Source organism: Kogia breviceps, chromosome 5, assembly GCF_026419965.1.
Source record: "Kogia breviceps isolate mKogBre1 chromosome 5, mKogBre1 haplotype 1, whole genome shotgun sequence".
NCBI classification, from domain to species: Eukaryota; Metazoa; Chordata; class Mammalia; order Artiodactyla; family Physeteridae; genus Kogia; species Kogia breviceps.
Genome location: NC_081314.1, coordinates 18,555,257 through 18,576,616, shown reverse-complemented (window position 1 = coordinate 18,576,616; position 21,360 = coordinate 18,555,257).

Genomic DNA, 21,360 nt, shown 5'->3' with positions numbered 1-21,360 from the left:
TCTCCCCACATCCTGCCCCTGGGCTGCAGACTCTCTTCTGCAGGAACCTCCCCAACCCGCAGTGCACCTGGCCTACCTGTGTGAGATGGCAGAAGAGCATCCCCAGCCAGATTTTCCTGAAGGCCTCACCACAGATGCCCACCCCACACACAAGTGACACTGGGGTTTGTGTCAATCACCGTTGGCACCAGGACAGGTCACAGACCTGGATGCCGCTGGCATAAGCCCAACTGTAGTAAGTTAACAGGTGGAGATGTTTTCCAACTGCTGGTGTGCACCTGTCCACATGCCTCAGGGTGTACCCCGGGGGGGTGGAGAGAGGCCACTGGGGGTGGTTAAAACTCTGTCTGAGCTCCAGCATCCCAAGTCCCCTCCTCCTGCTATCCTCGGTGACTTCATTTTTCTTTATCACCTAAGCAAACATGGATTACAGTTTGCTGCCCGTGTGAATTTTAATTATTTTTGTTTTTTAATTTAGCTATTTTTACACAAGTTACACAAACACATGGGTTAAAGAAACAAACAGTTCTACAAAGCTCATACTCATACAATAAAGAGCAGTCTCCCACTATGACCACCCCCATTTTCTTTGGGTATTTATCTCCATATCCTGAAAGTAGATTATTACTTTGGGTTTTTTTTTTTCAATTTCAGGTATGAACTCTTGGCTTTCCCTTATGAAATATGACACCTTACTTCTCTTTCACCTCACCTCCTCTACACAAATATTTCTAGTCCAAGGGTCAGTACACAATGGCCCCTGGCCTGCCACGGGTTTTTGTAAATAAAGTGTTATTGGAATGTGGCCACGCCCACTTGTTCATGTATTGTCCGTGGCTGCTTTAGTGCTGCAACAGCAGAATTAAGTAGTTCCCACAAGGACGATCTGGCACACAAAGCTTAAAATATTTATCTGGCTCTTTACAAAACAGTTTGTCAATCTCTCTTTGTCTTTGCATCCTACCAATACAGTTCCATTGAATTTTGTTTATAGATCAATATCCAGGGTTTCCATCATTAAAACCATCTAAAGCCATGCTCAGCTGAGCTATATAGTGTACTATGAGTACTTTTTCTTTCCTGTACATTTTATTTTCACTAGCATTTGTAATTGCCTTTTTTGTCTGTTTGCTTCAATTTCTTTGTACTTAGTACTAACTCAACAAACTCGTCATCAGGTGTGTAAATATGTTTGAAAAGAAGGTATCAATCTTATCCACTTGAAGATATTGCTCTAGGAGCGTGCTGATCTGCTCCAATCTCATCCGGTTACACTGAAATGCCTACTTCACAGCCACCATCCTGCTGCAAAAGGGGCTCCTTTTGCATCTATACTATACTTAATCCCTATTTCCAGGATCTGGGTATTTCACTTTCTTGATTTAATCTAATTTTAAAGGATCACATAGATTAAAGGAACATTTAATATAATTTTAAAGGTGTGTGTGTGTGTGTATATATATATATATATTCCACTATCATCTCAAGAAAAAATAGACATGGTACATTTTTTGAGATTGCATCTCTGAAAATGTCTTTATTCTATCCTGATAGTAATTTATTGTTAGAATGAAAATAGAATTAATGGGTGAAAATTATTTTCCCTTGGAAGTCTGAGGGCTTTTTCCACAGTCTTCTATCAGTCTTGCTGTTGAAAAGTCTGATGCCACTTGGATTTCTGATCATTTGTGGGTTTTGTATGTTTCTCTCTTGGGAGTATTTCCCTAGTGTTGTCAAGTTTCACAGTGTGCCTTGATCAATTTCTACCCTGTAGGCAGGGTGCTAGGCAGACAGGCCCTTTCAGTCTGGAAACTCACCTTCTTTAATTCTGGAAAATGTTTAAATTATTCCTTTGGTTATTTCCCTCCCATCAATTATCTATTCTTTCTTTCTGGAACTCAAGTTATTTTTATGAACAATCATGTAATCTTCTTATTTTTTATTTCTTATTTTTCATGTTGTGTTTTGCCCTTTGTTCTGGGAAATGAACATGATGGGCAGGTAAGAAGCATCAGTCTGTTGAGTAAGTCGAATATGACAGACTGAGACCAAAACACATAAACCTAAAGCTACTAGGAAGAAGTAGAACATTTGCAAAATGAAAACTTGGGGGAAATTATTATTAATATTCTCACAGAAGTAAGAAAAGAATAGGAGGCTATGAAAAAGTAGCATTCAGAGAACACAACAGCACAATGACAGCAAAACTAAAAATTCAATGGAAGGGGAACATTCAGAAACCAATGAAAGTTCTGGCTGGACCCAGCCAGCCGTGACAGTGTGGCTGGACCATTTCTAGAGGCACCTCTGATGTTGCTATCTTTTGGTCCTTCCTTTTGGAATGAGCAGAATTTACAGCAAGAGCAGGGATAAATCTGGCTGCCGGTGGGAGGAAAGGTTGGAATCTTAATACTCAAGGTGGGAAAATTCATTTAACCACCCTATATTCACAATGGTACCGCCACATTCAACGTGCCTGAAGTTACCCCAGTCCAGAGACCTTCTGTTTTTAGTCTCTCCAGAGAACAAATCTATGACCCTCCAGTCTACTGTCTCACTGTGTGCAATGGTAAAGAGGATGGAGGAGGACAAAAGGCATGCAGCTTCTAATCTCATCATAAACTAGACTTTCAACCAGTTCTATTTTAACTCTACCTTCAGCTCCACTTAGGGGTACCTTGCCCTCCCAATTATAGAGACTTTGCAGGCTCTGGGACAAAAGTTGAGTTACTTCTTGACTTTTCCTACTTCTGACTGAGGATTTTGCTTTATTGTGGCTGCTAAGTCATTTATCACTAACACAGTCTTCCCAGCTGCCACACAGTAGGCAGTTCTCCTGTTCTCCTTGTCCTTATAAGGATTTTTTTCTCCTTTTGGGGATCCCTTTTTAGTGTCTTCTGAGTGATGTTTCAGGATAGATAAAAACTAAGTGCTTATGTTCAATCTACCACCTTTCAAAGAAGTCTCTCAGTATAAAATGTATGAATTCCACACCTTTCTCTATGTCACAGACCTTACTCCACACAATGCTCATAGCAGCTACTTAGCAAATGGTAAGCTGGCCCAAAATTACCACTTAAGGTACATTTGTGGAATAGCTGATGAATCTCCTCACACTCTCATCATTTTAAAAATAATTTTTAGTCTTCACTTTATCTTGTTTTATTATTTTTCCAGGTGCACAACATAGTGATTTGATATTTCTATACCTTACAAAATGATGACCATAAGTCTAGTTACCATCCATCAACATACAAAGTTATTAAAATATTATTGACTGGATTCCCCACACTGTATATTTCATTCTCGTGACTTATTTACTTTACATCTGGAAGTCTGTACCTCTTAATCTCCCTCACTTACTTCACTTGTCCCTCTACTCCCTCCCCTCTGGAAACCACCTGTTTGTTCTCTGTATCTATGAATCTGTTTCTGTCTTGTTACATTTGTTTTGTTTTTTAAGTTCCACATATATGTAAAATTCTATGGTATTTGTCTTTCTCTGCCTCACTTATTTCACTTAGCATAATACACTCTAAGTCCACCATGTTGTCTCAAATGGCAAAATTTCATTCTTTTTTATGGCTGAGTTGTATTCCATTGATATATATACCATATCTTCTTTATCCATTCATTACTCCATAGACACTTAGGTTGCTTCCATATCTTGGTTATTGTAAATAATGGTGCTGTGATCATAGGGGTGCATACATCTTTTCAAATTAGTGTTTTTGTTGTCTTCAGAAGAAATACCCAGAAGTGGAATTACTGGATCATATGGAAGTTCTATTCTTAATTTTTTGAGGAAACTCCATAATGTTTTCCAGAGTGACTGTACCAATTTACATTCCAGCAACAGGGCAAGATGGTTCCCTTTTCTCCACCTCCTCACCAACACTAGTTATTTGTAGTCTTTTGAATAATAGCCATTTTGACAGGTGTGAGATGGTATCTCGTGGTTTTTATTTGCATTTCCTTGATGATGAATGATGTTGAGCATCTTATCATGTGCCTGTTGGCCATCTGTATATCTTCTTTGAAAAATGTCTATTCAAGTCCTCTGCCCATTTTTTAATAAGGTTGTTTGCTTTCTTTTTTGAATTGTTTGAGTTCTTTGTATATTTGGGGTATTAACCTCTTATCAGATATATAGTTTGCAAATATCTTCTCCCATTCAGTAGATGGCCTTTTCATTTTGTTGATAGTTCCCATTGCTGTGCAAAAGGTTTTAGTTGGATGTAGTCTCATTTGTTTGTTTTCACTTTTGTTTCCCTTACCTGAGGAGACACATCCAAAAAAATATTGTTGAGACCACTGTCCAAGAGCTTACCGCTTATGTTTTCTTCTAGGAGTTTTATGGTTTCTGATCTTACATTTAAGTCTTTAATCCATTTGGGGTTAAATTTTGTATGTGGTATGAGAAAGTAGTCCAGTTTGATTCCTTTGCATGTAGCCATCCAGTTTTCCCAAAACCATTTCTTGAAGAAACCATTGTATATTATTGCCTCTTTCATCATAGATTAATTGACCATAAAAGTATGAGTTCATTTATGAGCTCTATTCTATTCCACTGACTTATGTGTCTGGTTTTGTGCCCGTACCATATTGTTTTGATTAGTGTAGCTTTGTAGTATAGTTTGAAATCAGAGAGCATGATACCTCTAGCTTTGTTCTTTCTCAAGATTGTTTTGGCTATTGGGGTACTTTTGTGTTTTTATACAAATTTTAGAATTAGTTGTTCTAGTTCTATGAAAAATGTCATTGGTATTTTGATAGAGATTGCATTGAATCTGTAGATTGCTTTTGGTAGTATGGTGATTTTAACAATATTAATCCTTCCAATCCATGAGCACAGTATATCTTTCATTTTGTTCGTGTCATCTTCAATTTCTTTAATCAATGTCTTATAGCTTTCTGAGTACAAGTCTTTTACCTCTTTAGTTAGATTTATTTTTAGATATTGTATTCTTTTTGATGCAATTGTAAATGAGATTGCTTTCTTAACTTCTCTTTCTGATAGCTTATTGCTAGTGTATAGAAACAGAACTGATTTCTGTAATTTTGTATCCTACAAATTTACGGATTCATTGATTAGTTTTAATAGTTTTTGATAGTGTATTTAGGATTTTCTATATATAGTATCATGTCATCTCCAAAAAGTGACAGTTTTATTTCTTCCTTTCCAGTTTGGATTCTTTTTATTTGTTCGTCTTGTCTCATTGTTGTGTCTAGGACTTCCATACTATGTTGAATAAAAGTGATGAGAGTGGGCATCCTTGTTATGTTCAGATAGTGCTTCCTGGACCTGATAGTCTGTTTCCTTTCCCAGTTTAGGGAAGTTCTCAGCTATTATTTCTTCATATAAGTTCTCTGCCCCTTTCTCTCTCTCTTCTCCTTCTGGAACCTCTATAATGCAGTGTTTGTATGCTTTATTTGTCCCAGATGTTTTTTAAACTATCCTCATTTTCTAAGTTCCTTTTTTCTGTTCAGCTTGAGTGATTTCCATTACTCTGTCTTCCAGTTTGCTAAGCTCTCCCCCTGTACATCTAATCTACTGTTGATTGCCTCTATTGTATTTTTAATTTTAATTATTGGATTCTTCAGTTCTGTTTGATTCTTCTTTATATTTTTTAACTCTTTGTTAAACTCCTCAGTGTGTTCAACTATTCTTCTCCTGAGTTCGTTGATCATTACCTTGAACTCTATTGCATAGATTGCTTATCTTCACTTCATTTAGTCCTTCTTCTGGGGTTTTATCTTGTTCCTTCATTTAGAATATATTCCTTTGTCACCTCATTTTTGTCTAATTTTCTGTGTTTATTCTATGTATTAGATAGGTTGGTTATGTTTACTGATCTTGGAAAAGTGGCCTTATGTAGGAAATTCCAATGGGGCCCAGGAGCACACTCCTCTCTGGTTACCAAAGCTATATGCTCTAGGGTGCCCCCTATGTGGACTGTGTTCATCCTTCTCTTGTGGTTGGGATGACTACTGTGGGCACACTGGTAGGTTGGGCTGGACTCCAGCCAGGTTTGCTGCCAGTCCCTGCCTCATGCAGAGGCTGCTGGTGGGCAGGGCCAGGTCATGGGCTGGCTGAGTGCAGAGCCAGGGGGGTCCTGGGGCTGGGGCTGACCCACTGATGGGCAGGGTTGGATCCTGAAGCATCTGGATGTGGGATCCAGAGGGTTCAGGGCTGGTACCAGCCCATGGGTTGGTAAGGATGGGTCCCAGGGCATCTAGCAGTGGGAACCAGGGGGTGTCCTAGACTGGTGCCAGCCCACAGTTTGGCAGGGCCAGGTCCCTAGGTGGCTGGATGCAGGGGCTGGAGGGTCCCAGGACTGCTGCCAACTGGCTGGTGAGCAGGTAAGTCCTCAGGACTAATAGACTATAGGGAGGACTTAGTACCAGTGTCTCTGTAGCAGAATGAGCTCCCAAATATTGCTGCCACCAGCATCTATGTCTCCAGGGGTAGTCATAGTCATTTGCCTCCTACCTCTCTGGGAGGCTCTCTGTCTGACCCAGGCTCCTTTCAGTTTACTGCCTCTGCACTGGGACTTGGAGTATGTGAGATTTTGCCTGTGCCTTTTAACAGTGGAGTCTGTTTCCTGCAGACCACCAGCTCTCCCATACATAAGTCCCATTGGCTTTCAAAGCCAAATATTCTGGGGGCTCATCTTCCTGGTGCAGGACCCCTGGGATAGGGAGCCTGATGTAGGGCTTGGACTCCTTGCTCCTTGGGGAAAACCTCTACAATCTTATTATCCTCCCACTTGTGGGTCACCTACCCAGGGGTGTGGGTCCTGACTCTACCACATCTACACTCCTCTTACCTTTCTCTTCCTTCTTTAGACCTTTAATTGTGGAAAATCTTTTCTGCTAGTTTTTGGATCATTCTCAGCAATAGCTGTTCTGTAAATAGTTGTAATTTTGTTGTGCCCATGGGAAGAGGTGAGCTCAGGGTCTTCCTACTCTTCTGTCTTGGCCACACTGTCATCATTTAAAACCTCATCTGTCTTTTCCCTTCTTCAATCTTCCTTTCTCCGGTCCAGGTTCCATTCACACTGAACTTGTCTCTGTGTTGCCCAGTATGGTAGCCACTAGCCATATTTATCTAGTGATAGGTCTCCAGATAGAGCCCTGCCCTCTCCCACAACTTTTACATATGTCATTCCTTCCATCTGTAATGTGATCTTTTTTTGCCCTCTCATTTTGAAATTGAGGTCTTTTCTGGACTTTCTATAAATCATTCATCCCTCTCCAAAATTCTGTGTTAGATGTCTTTCCTTTGTACACTCAGAGAACTATAAATTTATAGTTCCCTTTTATATTTTTTTTTTTTTTTTTTTGTGGTATGCGGGCCTCTCACTGCCGTGGCCTCTCCCGTTGCGGAGCACAGGCTCCGGACGCGCAGGCCTAGCGGCCATGGCTCACGGGCTTAGTTGCTCCGCGGCATGTGGGATCTTCCCGGACCAGGGCACGAACCCGTGACCCCTGCATCGGCAGGCGGACTCTCAACCACTGCGCCACCAGGGAAGCCCCCCTTTTATAATTTTGACATGGTCGTTATAAATATATGTTTACACTTTTTTTCTGCACTAGGCTATGAATTCATCCAGGACGAGTATTCTTATTATTTACCTCTATTTCCTCAAGACTTATTTCAGTGTCTAGAATTGGATACACTTTTGTGGAGTAAAGAATGAAGGAGGAAGCATGCAAAAAATGAAGAGGGAAAGAGAAAGGTAGAAAGAATGAGAAGGATAAGTCCTGGCATTCACTTCCATTTGACCTGTGCCTTCATTACAACTCACTTTCCACTAACATTTGACTAAGCTTGATGCTTAGTAAAATATACTATCAGTATTTTGCCAGCATGCTTTTAAAAAATACACATGATTTGATAAACAGGTCTTGAAAATAATGCATATTTTAAATGCTTCCAAGTAGTCAAGAGATGAATGTAGCCCTACATAGATGCCACTACATTTCCAAAATCCATCATGGTTTTATTCCAATGAGACTTTCACTGATTTATGCATTGTGTTGCTTTTAAAAAAACCAAAAATATAGTTGTTAGGAGAAGTAGACTCTGAGTGACTACAGAGGGTAGAAGAAAAATCACTATGGTCAATTAGCAGGGGGTGAAAAATGATTTCTACTTTGAATAAACAGTTTTCTTTTTATATCATTGATCCTTCTTATTTAATTACAAAAGTAACTCATGAATACATACATATTATAAAAAATTCAAACACTATTGAACCCTACAGAGCACATGTCCAATAGAACTTTCTGTGATGATGGAAATGTTCTATACCTATTCTGTTCAGTAAAGTAGCCATTAGCCACCTGTGGCTATTGAGCATACTAGAAATGAACTCCTGAAAATGAGAAACTGATTTTCATATTTATTTAATTTTAATTAAGTTTAAGTATTTATATGAAGCTAGTGGCTACCATATTGGACAACACAGATACAGAATAAAAAATAAAATCACATACATCCTCAAAGCCCATAAGAAACCATTATTAATCGTTTGGTGTACTCTAAGGACAATTTTGGGGGAGTAGGTATGCTATATGTCATATGTAATGAATACAGTAGTTTACAGCATGGTCTCCGGAGGAAGATAACCTGGATTCAAATCCTGAGTCTGTAGCCTACTACATGCATGATCTGAAGCAGGTTCATTAGCATCTTAGTTTCCTCATATGTAAAATGGGCCTAATCATGATAACTACCTCTTAGGGATCTTTCAGGAAGTAAATTATCCAATACATCTAAAGCCCTTAGAGCAGTTCCTGATACATCATAAACATTCACTAACTGTTAGATGATGGTATTAATATTATTTTATGCATGTTATTCTGTGGCTTATTTTGTATTTCTTGCTGTAGAAAGCTTTCCATGTCACTGTGTATAGATCTTCCTTACTTTTTTTAGAAAAATATTTATTTATTTATTTGTTTGTTTATTTATTTTTGGCTGTGTTGGGTCTTCGCTGTTGCGCATGGGCTTTCTCTAGTTGTGGCGAGTGGGAGCTACTCTTCGTTGCGGTGCACGGACTTCTCATTTCGGTGGCTTCTCTTGTTGTGGAGCACGGGCTCTAGGCATGCGGCCTTCAGTAGTTATGGTGCATGGGCTCAGTAGTTGTGGCGCATGGGCTTAGTTGCTCCGCGGCATGTGTTTATCTGCCTGCCAATGCAGGGGACACGGGTTAGATCCCTGGTCTGGGAAGATCCCACATTCTGTGGAGCAACTAAGCCCGTGCACCACAACTACTGAGCCTGCGCTCTAGAGCCTACAAGCCACAAGTACTGAAGCCCACGTGCCTAGAGCCCATGCTCCACAACAAGAGAAGCCACAACAATGAGAAGCCCAAGCACCACAACGAAGAGTAGCCCCTGCTTCCTGCAGCTATAGAAAGCCTGTGCACAGCAACAAAGACCCAACACAGCCAAAAATTAAAAAAAACAAATAAATAAATTTATTTAAAATAAATAAATAAATAAAAATAGTAAATGCTCTGTGATGACCTAAATGGGAAAGATACCCAAAAAAGAGAGGCTATATGTATATGTATAGCTGATTCATTTTGCTACAGTACAGTAGAAACTAACACAACATTGTAAAGCAACTATACTCCAATAAAAATTAATTTAAATAAATAGTAAATGTACATGCTTAAAAAAATAAACAGAATAGTAAGAATCTACTGATTTTCACTTGCTGAAATGATAGACTAGGTAATTCAGATTAATCTTCCCCTAAGATACTCTAAGAATTGGACCAAACATTTTTTTAAAAACTGATTAAAAGAATTAGAAAGTTAACAAAATAGTGAAGAATTACCAAGAATTAGGGGAAAACCGAGGTCCAGGAGGCTAGTCCTGTTCTCCATCTGATTTTCCCCTGACAGAATAATAAGGGATCCAAATATTGGGGTTATCAGACACAGACTTTGAAATAACTGTACTTACACTCAAGTAAATAAAAGGTAAAATTGAGAATTTCAGAAGAGGACTAGAAACTATAGTTTAAAAAATGGAAATCCTAACACATGAAACATGCAGGGAATGTTTCATTGTTTTCAATTATCTAGAAAATTTTATAAAATCAATCTTATCTGTTACTTTAAAATTTATAAGAATTCACCTATAAAACTGCCTGGGTCTGCTTATTTATTTTGTGGAATAATTATTTTGTTATTTCTGTTGATAATAGAAATAGAAAATATTATTTTCTGTTGTCACTGATTCTGTTTTGTTTAATTATGTTTTCTAGATGTTTTAAGAAAGTATTTAATGTGATGGGCACAAGCCATCCATATTATTCTCTTACTACCTTTTTACATATGTGCTGTACCTTTAAATTGTACTCCTTTTCAATTCTAAATTTGTTTTTGTGTGTGTATTTTATTATTTTCTGGATTCATTTCAGAGAACAAACTTTTGGCTGTGTTTTTCTTCTTTCTCATATATTTTTTTTCTGCTTCTTTAGTTTCTGCTTTAATTTTTTTTATTATCTCATTACTTCTTTATTTTGTATTTGTTCTGTTCTTTTTTCCTAAGTCCTTAACTCTGTATAACTTTGACACTTAGGTCATTTAAACGTAAGCCTTTCTTCTAATATAAGGCCTTTTAAAATATTTATATAATTTATCTTTAAGTACTGTTTGAGCTATCTCATAAGCTTTTTTTTTAACATCTTTATTGGAGTATAATTGCTTTACAGTGGTGTGTTAGTTTCTCGTAAGCTTTTATATGTAGTATTTTCACTACAACACTGTTTCGCTTTAAACAGTGTAATATTGTTTTTGTTTCCCCTTGTGGTCTTCCTCTGATCAATTTAGAAATGTCTTATATTTCCAAAGACACAAGTTTTTAATCCTAAGTTTAAATTGTGGGCACATAAGGTGGTGTGCATGATACAAATTCATTGGTATTTCCGAGTTATTTTGCAACCTAGAACATGGCATCGATATTTGTAAATGCTCTGTGTATGCTTAAGAAAAATATGCATTTTAGAATTAATTGGTAAAAGTTTCTAAATACATCTATACTAAGTCAAATCTGTTAATTGTATTATTTAAAGAACAATTTACAAAATCAATTTCATTGCCATACACAAGCAATAAACTGCTAGAAACTGAAATTTTTTAATGACACTACCCACTTACAATAGCATTAAAAAAAATCAGGTCCCTAACAAAATGTGTTAAGACCTCTATGTTGAATATTATAAAACTTTATGGAAAGACAGTAAATAAGATTTAAATTAATGAAGAGACATATATTACTCATACTTTAGAAGACTCAGTGTTATAGAGATTTCAGTTCTCCCCATTATGTTTGTGTGTATGTGTGTGTGTGTGTGTGTGTGTGTAAATTGACAAATGGCTCTAAAGTTTACACAAAAGTACAAATAATCAAGAATATCTAAGACACTCTTAAAGAAGAATCAAATATCAAGATTTATTTTGAAATATGATAATTATAACAACATGGTTTTGATGCAGGGAGAGACAAATTAAGCTAATGAAACAGTATAGAAACCCAGAAATAGACCCATTCTTATGTGTATATTTGCTTTATGACAGAGATAATGCTGTATATCAGTGGGGAAAGGAAATATTTTTCAATAAATAGGGCTGAACAAATGGGTTATCCTTATTGGAAAAAAAAGAAAGAAATTAAAACAGAGTTTATAGTATATACAAAATTTATTTCCATGTAAATTAAAATACCCACTAGAAAAGTTAAACTGTAAAACTTTAGTAGAAAAATGTCTTTATTACTTCAGGTTAGGAATGCATGTATTAAGATGCCAAAAGAAAAGAGACTTAAAGTTAAATAAATTCTACTAAATTAAAATTTAAAAATTCTGTTAATCAAAAAATAGCATTGAGAAAGAGAAAGGCCACAAATGGAAGAAGATAGTTGTAATATATAACCAATAAAGAATCTGTATATAAAGTACTCTTATAAATAAACAAGAAAAAGGGAAAAACCTGATGGAGAAATGAACAAAAGATGTGTTAGTCACTTCATAAAGGATGAAATCTCAATAATCAATGAGCACATAGAAAGATGCCCACCCTCATTAGTAACCAGAGAAATAAAAATTTAAACCACATTGATATACAAATATTCATTCAACAAACTGAAGAGATTTTAAAGTCTAACAGTGCTACATGCCAGTGAGGATGTGGAGCAAAGGGAGTTCTCATATACTGTCAGTAGACGTAAAAATTGGCTCCGCCGTCTTTGACAATAGGGTTTCAAAGCTGAACATGTGCATATGTCATGACCCAGCATTTCCACTCCTAGATCCATATCTTAGAGAAAGTCTTGCACACATGCACCAAAAGATATGCACAGGAAACTTTCATATAACTCAGATAACTGGCAACATGGGAATGGGTGAATAAATTATGATACAGGCTAATAATCTTTTATACAAAACACAGTGAGTTTTTTTAAATTTCAGAAAGACAGTAGACTATTGTGTATACATATATATACACATATATAAACATGTACAAATATACACATATACATACGTATACATAGGTACATACATATACATGTGTACATATACACATATGTACCTATGTATACATACATTTATATATACATAGATATATGATGCAACACCCCAGATTCAAACACATAACATTTACTGACGCAAATAAATGAATTTTCATTTATTGGATCAATAAATACCATAAATTGGATCAATAAATACCATAAACATCAGTTCAAGTTTTTTACTTTACGAATTTCAGAAAAAAGATGTTATACATTCACATGATGAAATAGCATAGAGCAAAGAAAATGATAGCAAAACTAAGTATAATAATTAGGGACATATAATTGTGGCAACATCATAAACTAAGCAAGGCAATGATTAACAATGGATATTTCTAGGGGGAAGTCCGGGACATGATCAGGGAGTACTCTATTTGTTACTCCCTTAATTTTAAATTATATATATATTTTTAAAATCATATTTATACACACACATACTTTTGTATATATGATATATTTCACAATAAAAAGTTAAAGATATTAAGGCTATTGATTTTTATATATTGATTTTATAACTAAGCCATCTTATTATTCTTTTATTGTTTCTAATACTTTTCCCACCAATTCTTTTGGTTTGTATATGATAGTATCAACCGCATATAATGATAATTTTGTTTTCTTCTTTCTAATATTGATACTTATTTCTTTTTTCTTATAATTGCATTAGCCGATGCTTCTAGATCAATGCTGAAATAACAGTGATGGCCTTTTTCTCAGCACTGCTCATGGATCTCCCCTGCAGTGTTCCCCCATTAAACGTGTAAGGAACTTTGGCATGGTCAGAACAGTCTCAGGATGAACTAAACCACTTGGAAAGACAGGCAGTGAGCCTCTGTGAACTAGAGCTTTAGTTTGTTGCTGGTTTGTCATTGCACAGATGTGGGAGACCCTGACCTCATCCCACGGCTACCCATGGAGCCGAATGGAAGGGGCCAAAATGAAACAAGCACGGCCAATGGGCAGGAAGGCAGACACAGCATCAGTGATGAGCTCATGCAAAGGCCAGACTGAGTGGCCTTCCCTGCAGAGCCCAGGAGTGCTCACATCAGGCTCACCTTCAATCACAAAATTGTCTGGTCACAAACAGTCCTCCATCTCAAACCAGACACCTGCCTGCCTGTGACAGATCTATCCCCACAGGCCATTTTCTGAGCAGAGCACAGTTGAGTCCAGAACAAACACCTCTCTCAAAGGGCATGTGTTTCATTTAATAAAGTTCAAATTGAGTGTCCAGAAACCTTGATGCTTTTTTATTTCCTTGATGTCTTCTGCGGCAGCTGTAGGGATTCCCCGGTCCCCTTCCCGCCCATGTCTCAGGACCTCCTAAACGGAGAAGGCTGCCACTACCAGAACTTACCAATTGTTTAAAAACAGTGCCCGGGATGAGTTGCTGAAAGTCTGGCTGAAAACATTAGGGGTCTGTATATATAATATATATAATATATGTAATACACCTGCAGAACTTCCAGGTGGGAGGTGTGTTAATAACTGCTTCCAGAGCCTGGGTGGGCAACAACACTGAAACTTTAAAAAAAATAAAATTGGGCTTCCCTGGTGGTGCAGTGGTTGAGAATCTGCCTGCCAATGCAGGGGACACGGGTTCGAGCCCTGGTCTGGGAGGATCCCACATGCCGCGGAGCAACTGGTCCCGTGAGCCACAACTACTGAGCCTGCGCATCTGGAGCTTGTGCTCCGCAACAAGAGAGGCCTCAACAGTGAGAGGCCCATGTACCGCGATGAAGAGTGACCCCCGCTCGCCACAACTAGAGAAAGCCCTCGCACAGAAACGAAGACCCTACACAGCCACAAATAAATGCATAAATAAATAAAAAAATTTTTAAAAAAAGAAAATATACTTGTTTTTAAAAAATAAAAATGAAAAATACAGTTTCAAAAGTGCCATCCCAGGCTAATGGAATTAGAATCTCAAGATGATAGGGCATGGGAATGAGAGTTTTTAACAAGTGATATTAGTTAGCTATTATTACAAAATAGCTCACTATTTTGAAACGACCCCAAACCCCAGTGACTTAAAGCAGTAAGCATTTATTATTTCTCATGAATCTACAGGTCAGCTTAGCAGTCCTCAGCCTGACTCATCCATGCATCCTAGGTCTTCTGTACTTTGGGTTGGTGGTTTTACTGACCTAGGATGGGCCCTCTCATTTGAGGGTGTTGGGCTGGCTAAGGCTGGTCTACGGAGAGATGGACTGGGACAACTGCGTTCCCATCCCCATGGTCTTTCCTCTTCCTGTAGGCTAGCCTGGGCTTGTTGAGGGCTCTGAGAGAGCTAAAGCAAGCAGGGCTTCTTGAGGCTTAAGCTTGGAACAGGTATACTGTCACTTCCATCTCATTCTATTGGCCAAAGCAAGTCATAAGGCCAGTCCAGATTCACAGGGAAAGGGAATAGATGATACCTCTTCATGGGAGGAGTTCAAAGTTCCACTGCAAGAAGCTTGGGTGTTGAGAGGGATGAAAACTGGGGATATTTTTGCAATCAACCTGCTTATACATCTCCCTTAATGAGCCTAATGCAGGCAGCGAGACCTCAATCTACACACTGTCCGTGTATTCCAGGCAATCAATGCCTACAGAGAAAATGCCTACAGGGAAGGCTACTCAAGGCCTTCCATTGTATCATGCATCCATGGGCCTTAATTAATTCTGACAATCCAGAGTCTGTGCATTGTTACTAGGACCAGAACCTCAACCTTGTCAGCACTGCAAAGGTAGTCTTAGGCCTAGTGGACCCCAACCAACTCACAAAAGCCTCAATTCTTACCAACCAAAGGCCAATCAATTCCTTTCCATAGAACATGTAAGCAGCTGCTCAGACATTTGGATCAGTGTTCTTTTCCTATAAGCAGAGACATGGGAACACAAATGAGAATCAGAGAGTTGCTCTATGTATCACGTAGGGCCATTGATAGAAAAACCAGCTCAAACTGACTGAAGCAAAGAGAGAAGTCTGGGTCACATAGTACATTTGTGTAGGTCTGGCTATAGGTCCATCTTGACCTAGGAGCTCAAATCATGCCTCTTGCTCAGCCATTCTAACTTTTGGCTCTGGCTTCTGCTATCTGGGCTTCAATCTCAAGCTGCATTAGGATACTCAGCAAAGCCAGGCTCACAACTTCATAGGCTCAAGGTCAACTGAAAAATAGAATATGCTTATCTCTCAATATTCCAGCAAAATCTCATTTCTTCCTAGTGACTCTTACTGGATCATATGCCCATCTCTACACCAATCCCTGTGGGAGGAGAATGTGCTCTTCTATATTCTAATAGGGAGAGACTGACAATAAGAACTGCAGTATGTTAGATGGTGATATGGTTACAGGGAAAAATACATAGACGGAGAGTAGAGAATGTTGAGCTAGGGGCCCAATTTTAGATGAGGTGGCCAGAGAAGACATCCCTGAGAAGCGTGGAGTGAACACAGGGCTGGTCAGGGTATGCAAATGCCTGGAGAAAGGCATTCCAAAAAGGGAACAACCAGTGCAAAGGCCCGGAGGCAGGAGTGGCTGGTCTCATTGGATAAGACAGCCAGCAGCCTCTGTTGGATTCTAAGGGCAGACCTACCAAGAGGTGCAGACACTGAGCTGGCCTGACCTGAGTCGACCATGGAGGCACCTCTCACATGTAAACTCTCTGGTCCATACATTCTGAGACACTTCCTGGCCCTTCTGAGGGACTATGGTTGGATAAAATGTTTTCACCTTCTCCTTGTATAGAAGAAGCCAGAGACACTTTAATCCTCAGTCTTTCTTAGTCTTTGTCATTCATAACATTGAGATTTTTGAGGATCATGCACCAGGTATTTTGCAGAATATCCCTCAAATTGAGGTTTATCAGATATTCCTTATTATCAGATCCAAGTTACACATTTTGGATAGAAATACCACAGAAGTGATGGTGTATCTTGCTGAGGGTGTCATATTAGGAGGCCCATGACATCAACTTGTCCCATTCAAGACGTTAACTTTGATCACCTGGTTAAGATGGTGTCCATCGGGCTTCTCCTCTGTAATGTTTCTACTTTTCTCTGTATATTGTTAGGTATCTTGTTGAGAGATACTTAAGGATTATGTTAATATCCTATTTCTTATCAAACTTTCACCCACTACTTGTTTTTTTTATTGGAGTAGAATTGCTTTACAATGTTGTGTTAGTTTCTGCTGTACAATTAAGTGAATCAGCTATATGTGTATATATATATCCCCTCTCTCTTGGGCCTCCCTTCCACCATCCCCCCACCCCACCCATCTAGGTCATCACAGAACACTGAGCTGATCTCCCTGTGCTATGCAGCAGGTTCCCGCTAGCTATCTGTTTTACACATGGTAGTGTATATATGTCAATCCCAATCTCCCAGTTCATCTCACCCTCCTCTTCCCCACCATGTCCTCATGTCCATTCTCTACATCTGCGTCTCTATTCCACCCACTACTTTAAAGAGCTTGTTTGAATTTCCCAGGTGATTCAAATGTGCGACCAGGGCTCAGGACATTCTCTGGAGCTTCCCTGGACCTGTATCCCACTTTTAAAACTAAGAGAGAGAAATATTACACAGTGTCCTCACAGAACTCTGGTTGCTGTGGGCACAGAGAAAAATAGCCTATTGCAGCATCACCCACTGTGGCTTAGCCTTGTGGGAGCACTGTGGGGAGACGCATCTGACCCAGCCAGAGGACCAGAGCCTACAACACTTCTGGCCCAGTGGCTCTTAGCCTGGGACACTTCCTCATCAGAGTCTGACCTGCCACTAAAGAGGGTTTCGTGCTCACTGCCATGGGGAATCGCCCGAGACCTTGTGCCCTTCTGGCTTCAGCAGGTGAAGCAGGACAGAGGAGCCAGGAAGTGGGTGCCATATAGGGTGACCAACTGTCCCAGTTCTCCTGGGACTGATGAGATGCCCTGGACGTGGCATCTGGTTTCAGTGCTGAAACCAGGAAAGTCCCCAGCAAAACAGCATAAACTGATCACCCCAACAAGCTACTTTAGCTTAGACATACCTGGTGCTCAGCAACCAAGATCTATGCCCAGAGGCGATCCAGAACTCCAGATTGAAAATAACTGACCTAAGAGATTGGGACAACTCTGACTGCTTTTTAAGAAATTGACAGAAAGTACACGGCAAAATTGCTGGGAAGGGTGGGAGTGGGGGGTGGGGGTTCTGTGTTGGAGACAATTGGGACGCAGAGACCAAGTGGGACTGAAAGAAATTCATGGACCCAAATTGACCGATGACTGATGTGAACCAGAAAATGGAGATGAGGTGCCCTCCTTCCTCCAAGTTCCCACAGGCTTCTCTCCTCCAGAGCTCTGGCAGCTGTTAGAGAATCTAGGCACTAAAATGATTACTGTATCCAGCCCTCTACCCTCCTCTGCACACATCCACACACAATATATGATTCCAAAAAATAAAATGTAAGGAATTCCAATAAAATTTGCATTTCTCCCCCTTTCTCATGGCACATCTGCTGGTGTTCTAAAGGTGCACTGGATCTGCCCACAGGGCCATCCGGCCCTGCTCCTCACCGTGTAATGGCCTGCTGAACTAGGTGTCTTCTGCTCAATGCTAGAAGTTCCCACTGGGCAGGCATTCTGCCTAAATCATCTTCATAGGCCCAGCCAGGGCTGGGCATAAGCACCAACTAGATGGCATTCTCCAATGAGGTGATTTGAAGAGAGTTTAATAAAGCGTTATTTACAAAGGTGTGGAAAGTGGTTCCCAACCTTGCCACACATAAAATGTCAAGAAGAGTCTTAAATATTACTGCTGCCCAGGTCTCATCCCCAGAGAATCTGATCCAATTTGTCTAGAGCTGCACTGTCGAAATTGAAATGCATTTTAAGTGTAAGATATGCACCAGATTTAGGAGGCTTTGTAGAAAAAAAAAAAAGAATGCAAAATATCTCATTAATAATTTTTAGAATGATTTCTTGTTGAAGTGAAAATATTATAGAAATTAATTGTATCTGTTTTATTTTTTACTTTTAATAATGTGGCTACTAGAAAAATCTAAGATTACATATGTAGCTCAGATTCTCTTTCTGATGGACAGCACTGGTCCAGAGCACAACCTGGGCATCAGGCTGGAATATTTTTAAAACTCCTCAGATGATTCTAATGTGCAACCAAGATTGAGAAGCACTGGCTCAGAGAAATCATAAGAGACAATGCAGTAGCCTGTGACTAGCAACAGCAGGGAGCATTTAGGCTGCAAGGGCAAGGGGAGGAGGTGATTACAGGAACAGAAGGAGGGTAGCTCTGTGAAGAGAACTGATTGGCAGGAGCTGTGGTCTTTAGTGGAGGAATGAAGTAGACTCCAGTTCAGTAGGGGAAGCCAGGGAAAGAAACACCCGGATCCCTCTCTCCTCCTGCCTTGATCCCCCACTGGTAATCCCCATTGTCTGAACCCAATTGACAGCCAAATGACAGGGAAGCAAAGTTGATGCAGCCCATCCAGGTCAGCCTCCCTGGCCAGAAGCAAGACTGGAAAGCGTGGAGAGTGGATTTGAAGGGGCAAAGTGAAGAGATCCAACTCAGGCACTTAATGCATGTTCTGGGGATAAATGAAGAGCCCACAGATAAAACACATAAACACTTAGAGTAGTAATACTGACCACAGGTAGACTGCATACCTTCCATCTCTCCAGTCCTGAGCTCTGGATTAATATCTAATGGGAAATGCAATCAGCAGCATTTGAGTTGCACAGAAGAGTTTTCAAAGCTAGGAAATTCCTAGTCATCCTCTTTTCTCAAAAACTGTAATTTTGAAGTTCTTGGTTACTTCTGTTCCTGCAGAAAAAAAAAAATGTTGACTAATAATACTAATAACCACAATAGGTTTCTATGTATTGAGTGCTTACCATGTGCCAGGCACAGGGCAGGGCACGGCACATAAATCATAGCGCAGTGTGCCTCTATGCCTCATCTCAGTTTCACAGTGGAAAGTACATATTATGCATCAAGATGTAAAAATGGAACTGTGTTTGTCTCAATTCATCCTGAGGTCCCAAAGATGGAAAAGAAAAACGTTTAATACAAGTTATCCTTGCATTCAAAAGGATGCAAGGATCCAAGGTTTATATAGGGTATACTAAGTTATCATTAATAGAGTCTGCCTGTATTCTGGCTGCAGGGACAGTGGACACCGGGGCATGGCCTTCTCCCTGTGATCACAAGAGTGCAAGAGACCAAGCCAAACCATTCAGGCACCTATGAAGCCCTGCTTGTGTCATAACTACTATTGTTCCATTGTCAAATCCAAGATCAACAGGGTAGCAATCTATACTCTGCCCATTCTAATGCACTGAAGGAACACAGGACAGAGGAAGGGAACGCAGAACTGTGATCAGAAGCCAATCCAAGTGATCATAGTAACAACCCAATAACCAAAGAGAAAAGAAGCAGTTGACATCCCCAACCCCACATCTGGCCCCCAGCTCAAAGCAGGCTGGGAATATTCACAGAGAGGAGATGCTTTCACCTCGATAAGAGTGTGAAGTTATTTGATTATGGCACTGGATGGGACATTGTAACGATGGAAATGAAAACTTCATTGAGACTAAAACTGGCCAGAGGACATGTCATCTGAGAGTGACCTACCAAAAAAAGAGTACAGATTTATCCAAAATTCCACCTAAGGCGAGGGAAAAACAAACCCGCATGTCACGTTGAAATGCGCCATGGAGGAAAGTATGAATTTCCTGCTAGAATCCCCACTGAATCCAGGTCATGCGGCAACAAAACCGCATACGCTATATTCCAACCTGCAACTTGGCCGTTTGTTTGACGTTATTCACATAGAAAAACCAACATCTTTGTCCTTGGAATGTTTATTTAGTTCAATATGCTGTAAGCACAGTTTGAGAAAAAAATATTCCTAAGAGCAGCCTTTAAATATTGTCTTTACTCACCTTCAAAATATTTACAAAAAAGATGAAAATCAGAATGTGGTCAACCATGCCTAAAAGAAATCTGTTGTGTTCTCGTTAAGGCTCATGGAAGGGGAAAGAAAACGTCTGTCACAATTACATTCAAAGCAAAAAAAAAAAAAAGCTTGCCGTTCAGAAGCCAGAAACTATGAGGTTCATTCTTCATGGACTCGGAGAAACACTCCCTCCTCAGGAAAGCTCTTTTTAGGTGAAAGGAACTGAGGCCATGGTTAAAGGTATTAAACGGACTCATTTTCCCTTCTGGGACTTGTCTGATAAGACACAGATTGTGATAAAATCAAGCTACTGGGCCATGTCTCTGCCGAGGCCTGTGTGCAGAAGACCACCCTCCCCATGCTCCTCCCCACCCTGCCAGGATAATTGCCCTGAGGTGGAGGCCACTCCAAGGAGGCCACTTGGTAGCCATTGTTTCACAAATGGCACCGTCACAACTTCTAGGAGTCAGATTCGAGGAAGTCGCTGAGCCCCTTCCCCAGCAGAGCCCACCTTCCTCTGAGGGTCTTATAGTCTTGACGTGTTAAGATCAATTTACTTTTCCCTACCCACTCAAACCCTTTACTAAAGGGTTTGTGCCTTTTCATGTGACCTTCATCCCTGAAAAATGATAAATGGATGTCAACTGAGCTGATATTTTGTTCTATCTGAAAATGACAACTCACATTCTCCTACTTTCGTGCTTAAAATGTAACTCTGCAGTTTCTCGGATAAAAGTCAAGTTCCCTCATCTTCTCAGGGATGAATACCTTTGTCTGGTTCATCTCCATGTTCCTGGTCTCTGGCACAGTGCTGGGCACTGTATGCATT